Raw genomic sequence first — 6,363 nt, 5'->3', positions numbered from 1 at the left:
GGTTTTCTAGGATACAGGGGATTTTTCAGTTTTCCTGTATCTGTTGAGTCTTGCTTTGTGACAGATTATGTGGTCATTTTTGGAAAAAAAATTTTCATAAGTTGCTGAGAAACAAAAAAAGTTAAATCTAAAAAATGTCCATCACAAAACATCAAGAAATTCTGGAACACCATTAGAAGTCCAAAAATAATAACAATAATAGAACTAGAAAAAGGAAGAAAAAAATCTCAGGTCAAATATCCAATGAATTTTCTAAAAAAAAAAGATACAGTTACAAGTAACTGTATATTATTAATAATGATGCTGCTATTTGTGTTTGTTATAAATATTATAAAGACTAGAAAGAAACCAACTAACATCACTGATAACACATAGAATGATGTCTTCTGTGAACAAAAATAATTTGTCTGCTATGAGTGATTTCCCATAAAACTCAATTTTTCCATAGACTCCTGCACACATGTCGAAGATGTGAAGTTTGGTCTTCATGGCGGTTTCTTAAAAACTTGACTGGGGGCTGCGTCTGTTATGGTGCCTACCACTCAATCCCCCTTCCCTAGCTGGACTGCCTAGTTGTGCTTCCACGGGAGAGGATCCTTTTAGTCCTGAGGTAACTTGATAAACCAGGCTAGGGTAGAATGCAAGGTGCTTCCCCTTTTCTGAGGAGAAGGGGAAGGGTAATAAGATGATGGGGTAATGGGGGGAAGAATTTTGTAAGGGAGGAACAGGGAGGGAGTAGGGGAAGAGGCTGTGATTGTGACATAAAGTAAGTAAAAAAATACTAATTAGTGTTTAATACACTTCCTTAGTATACAAAGAAGAAAAGAAAACAATAACCAACAACAAAAGCAGTTGCAAAACTGTACCAGAGCAACAACCTAAACATACACACAGGCACTCGCATGCACACACACAAGCACACATTAAAAAAAAAAAACAAGTCACATCAAATTAAGCTATAATTACCACTGGGAATACAAAGAGGATTCTTATCTGATATAATTTTTTTATTAACTTGAGTATTTCGTGTATACATTTCAAGTGTTATTCCCTTTCCCGGTTTCCGGGCAAACATCCCACTCCCCCCTCCCCTTCTTTATGGGTTCTCCCCTCCCCATCCTCCCCCCAACAATCTAGTTCACTGGGGGTTCAGTCTTACCAGGACCCAGGGCTTCCCCTTCCACTGGTGCTCTTAATAGGATATTCATTGCTACCTATGAGGTTAGAGTCCAGGGTCAGTCCATGTATAGTCTTTAGGTAGTGGCTTAGTCCCTGGAAGCTCTGGTTGCTTGGCATTGTTGTACATATGCGGTCTCAAGCCCCTTCAAGCTCTTCTATTTCTTTCTCTGATTCCTTCAACGGGGGTCCTATTCTCAATTCAGTGGTTTGCTGCTAGCATTCGCCTCTGTGTTTGCTGTATTCTGGCTGTGTCTCCCAGGAGAGATCTACATCCCGCTCCTGTCGGCCTGCACTTCCTTTGCTTCATCAATCTTGTCTAATTGGATGGCTGTATATGTATGGGGCACATGTGGGGCAGGCTCTGAATGGGTGTACCTTCTGCCTCTGTTTTAATCTTTGCCTCTCTATTCCCTGCCAAGGGTACTCTTGTTCCCCTTTTAAAGAAGGAGTGAAGCATTCACATTTTGATCATCCGTCTTGAGTTTCATTTGTTCTAGGTATCTAGGGTAATTCAAGCATTTGGGCTAATAGCCACTTATCAATGAGTGCATACCATGTGTGTTTTTCTGTGATTGGGTTACCTTACTCAGGATGATATTTTCCAGTTCCAACCATTTGCCTACGAATTTCATAAACTCATTGTTTTTGATAGCTGAGTAATATCCCACTGTGTAGATGTACCACATTTTCTGTATCCATTCCTCTGTTGAAGGGCCTCTAGGTTCTTTCCAGCTTCTGGCTATTATAAATAAGGCTGCGATGAACATAGTGGAGCACGTGCCTTTTTTATATGTTGGGGCATCTTTTGGGTATATGCCCAAGAGAGGTATAGCTGGATCCTCAGGCAGTTCAATGTCCAATTTTCTGAGGAACCTCCAGACTGATTTCCAGAATGGTTGTACCAGTCTGCAATCCCACCAACAGTGGAGGAGTGTTCCTCTTTCTCCGCATCCTCGCCAGCATCTGCTGTCACCTGAGTTTTTGATCTTAGCCATTCTTACTGGTGTGAGGTGAAATCTCAGGGTTGTTTTGATTTGCATTTCCCTTATGACTAAAGATATTGAACATTTCTTTAGGTGTTTCTCAGCCATTCGGCATTCCTCAGCTGTGAATTCTTTGTTTAGCTCTGAACCCAATTTTTTTAATAGGGTTATTTGTCTCCCTGTGGTCTAACTTCTTGAGTTCTTTGTATATTTTGGAGATAGGGCCTCTATCTGTTGTAGGATTGGTAAAGATCTTTTCCCAATCTGTTGGTTGCCATTTTGTCCTAACCACAGTGTCCTTTGCCTTACAGAAGCTTTGCAGTTTTATGAGATCCCATTTGTCGATTCTTGATCTTAGAGCATAAGCCATTGGTGTTTTGTTCAGGAAATTTTTTCCAGTGCCTATGTGTTCCACATGCTTCCCTAGTTTTTCTTCTATTAGTTTGAGTGTGTCTGGTTTGATGTGGAGGTCCTTGATCCACTTGGACTTAAGCTTTGTACAGGGTGATAAGCATGGATCGATCTGCATTCTTCTACATGTTGACCTCCAGTTGAACCAGCACCATTTTCTGAAAATGCTATCTTTTTTTTTTTTTTTTTTTTTTGATGGATGGTTTTGGCTCCTTTGTCAAAAATCAAGTGCCCATATGTGTGTGGGTTCATTTCTGGGTCTTCAATTCTGTTCCATTGGTCTATCTGTCTGTCTCTGTAACAATACCATGCAGTTTTTATCACTATTGCTCTGTAATACTGCTTGAGTTCAGGGATAGTGATTCCCCCTGAAGTCCTTTTATTGTTGAGGATAGTTTTAGCTATCCTGGGTTTTTTGTTATTCCAGATGAATTTGCAAATTGTTCTGTCTAACTCTTTGATGAATTGGATTAGTATTTTGATGGGGATTGCATTGAATCTGTAGATCGCTGTTGGTAAAATGGCCATTTTTACTATATTAATCCTGCCAATCCATGAGCATGGGAGATCTTTCCATCTTCTGAGGTCTTCTTCAATTTCTTTCTTAAGAGTTTTGAAGTTCTTATTGTACAAATCTTTTATTTGCTTGGTTAAAGTCACACCGAGGTACTTTATATTATTTGGGTCTATTATGAAGGGTGTCATTTCCCTAATTTCTTTCTCGGCTTGTTTCTCTTTTATGTAGAGGAAGGCTACTGATTTATGTGAGTTAATTTTATACCCAGCCACTATGCTGAAGTTGTTTATCAGATTTAGTAGTTCTCTGGTGGAACTTTTGGGATCACTTAAATATACTACCATATCATCTGCAAATAGTTATATTTTGATTTCTTCTTTTCCTATCTGTATCCCCTTGACCTCCTCTTGTTGTCTGATTGCTCTGGCTAGAACTTCAAGAACTATATTGAATAAGTAGGGAGAGAGTGGGCAGCCTTGTCTAGTCCCTGATTTTGGTGGGATTGCTTCAAGTTTCTTTCCATTTAGTTTAATGTTAGCAACTGGTTTGCTGTATATGGCTTTTACTATGTTTAGTTATGGGCCTTGAATTCCTATTCTTTCCAGGACTTTTATCATGAAGGGGTGTTGAATTTTGTCAAATGCTTTCTCAGAATCTAATGAAATGATCATGTGGTTTTGTTCTCTCAGTTTGTTTATATAATGGATCAAGTTGATGGTTTTCCGTATATTAAACCATCCCTGCATGCCTGGGATGAAGCCTACTTGATCATGGTGGATGATTGTTTTGATGTGCTCTTGGATTCGGTTTGCTAGAATTTTATTGAGTAGTTTTGCACCGATATTCATAAGGTAAATTGGTCTGAAGTTCTCTTTCTTTGTTGGGTCTTTGTGTGGTTTAGGTATAAGAGTAATTGTGGCTTCATAGAAGGAATTCGGTAGTGCTCCATCTGTTTCAATTTTGTGGAATAGTTTGGATAATTTGGTATGAGGTCTTCTATGAAGGTCTGATAGAATTCTGCACTAAACCCATCTGGACCTGGGCTCTTTTTGGTTGGGAAACCTTTAATGACTTCGTCTATTTCCTTAGGAGTTATGGGGTTGTTTAACTGGTTTATCTGTTCCTGATTTTACTTCGGTACCTGGTATCTGTTTAGGAAATTGTCCATTTCCTGCAGATTTTCAAGTTTTGTTGAATATAGGCTTTTATAGTAAGATCTGATGAATTTTTTAATTTCCTCTGAATCTGTAGTTATATCTCCCTTTTCATTTCTGTTTTGTTAATTAGGACACACTCTCTGTGTCTTCTCGTTAGTCTGGCTAAGGGTTTATTTATCTTGTTGATTTTCTCAAAGAACCAACTTTTTGTTCTGTTGATTCTTTCTATGATCCTTTTTGTTTCTACTTGGTTGATTTCAGCTCTGAGTTTGATTATTTCCTGCCTTCTACTCCTCCTGGGTGTATTTGCTTCTTTTTGTTCTAGAGCTTTTTATGTGTGCTGTCAAGCTGCTGACATATGCTCTCTCCTGTTTCTTTCTGCAGGCACTCAGTGCTATGAGTTTTCCTCTTAGCACAACTTTCATTGTTTCCCATAAGTTTGGGTATGTTGTACCTTCATTTTCATTAAATTCTAAAAAGTCTTTAATTTCTGTCTTTATTTCTTCCTTGACCAGGTTATCATTGAGTAGAGCATTGTTCAATTTCCACGTATATGTGGGCATTCTTTCCTTATTGTTATTGAAGACCAGTTTTAGGCCGTGGTGGTCCGATAGCACGCATGGGATTATTTCTATCTTTCTGTACCTGTTGAGGCCCGTTTTTTGACCAATTATATGGTCAATTCTGGAGAAAGCACCATAAGGAGCTGAGAAGAAGGTATATTCTTTTGCTTTAGGATAGAATGTTCTATAAATATCTGTTAAGTCTATTTGGCTCATGACTTCTCTTAGTCTGTCTACATCTCTGTTTAATTTCTGTTTCCATGATCTGTCCATTGATGAGAGTGGGGTGTTGAACTCTCCTACTATTATTGAATGAGGTGCAATGTGTGTTTTGAGCTTTAGTAAGGTTTCTTTTACGTATGTAGGTGCCCTTGTATTTGGGGCATAGATATTTAGGACTGAGAGTTCATCTTGGTGGATTTTTCCTTTGATGAATATGAAGTGTCCTTCCTTATCTTTTTTGATGACTTTTCGTTGAAAATTGATTTTATTTGATATCAGAATGGCTACTCCAGCTTACTTCTTCCAACCATTTGCTTGGAAAGTTGTTTTCCAGCCTTTCACTCTGAGGTAGTGTCTGTCTTTGTCTCTGAGGTGTGTTTCCTGTAGGCAGCAGAATGCAGGGTCCTCGTTGTGTATCCAGTTTGTTAATCTATGTCTTTTTATTGGGGAGTTGAGACCATTGATGTTGAGAGATATTAAGGAATAGTGATTATTACTTCCTGTTATATTCATATTTGGATATGAGGTTATGTTTGTGTCCTTTTCTTCTCTTTGTTTTGTTGCCAAGACGATTAGTTTCTTGCTTCTTCTAGGGTATAGCTTGCCTCCTTATGTTGGACTTTACCATTTATTATCCTTTGTAGTGCTGGATTTGTAGAACGATATTGTGTAAATTTGGTTTTGTCATGGAATATCTTGGTTTCTCTATCTATGAAAATTTTAGATTTTTGCAGGATACAGTAACCTGGGCTGGCATTTGTGTTCTCTTAGGTTCTGTTTGACATCTGTCCAGGATCTTCTGGCCTTCATAGTTTCTGGCGAGAAGTCTGGTGTGATTCTGATAGGTCTGCCTTTATATGTTCCTTGACCTTTTTCCCTTACTGCATTTAATATTCTTTCTTTATTTTGTGCATTTGGTGTTTTGACTATTCTGTGACGTGAGGTGTTTCTTTTCTGGTCCAATCTATTTAGAGTTCTGTAGGCTTCTTTTATGCCTATTGTATCTCTTTTTTTAGGGTAGGGAAGTTTTCTTCTTTGTTGAAGATGTTTACTGGTCCTTTGAGCTGGGAGTCTTCACTCTGTCCTATACCTATTATCTTCTCATTGAGTCCTGGATTTCCTGTATGTTTTGGACCAGTAGCTTTTTCCGCTTTACATTATCTTTGACAGTTGAGTCAATGATTTCTATGGAATCTTCTGCTCCTGAGATTCTCTCTTCCATCTCTTGTATTCTGTTGGTGAAGCTCGTATCTACAGCTCCTTGTCTCTTCTTTTGGTTTTCTATATCCAGGGTTGTTTCCATGTGTTCTTTCTTGATTGCTTCTATTTCC

Source organism: Rattus norvegicus, chromosome X, assembly GCF_036323735.1.
Source record: "Rattus norvegicus strain BN/NHsdMcwi chromosome X, GRCr8, whole genome shotgun sequence".
NCBI classification, from domain to species: Eukaryota; Metazoa; Chordata; class Mammalia; order Rodentia; family Muridae; genus Rattus; species Rattus norvegicus.
Note: the sequence above shows the minus strand (reverse complement) of the source record.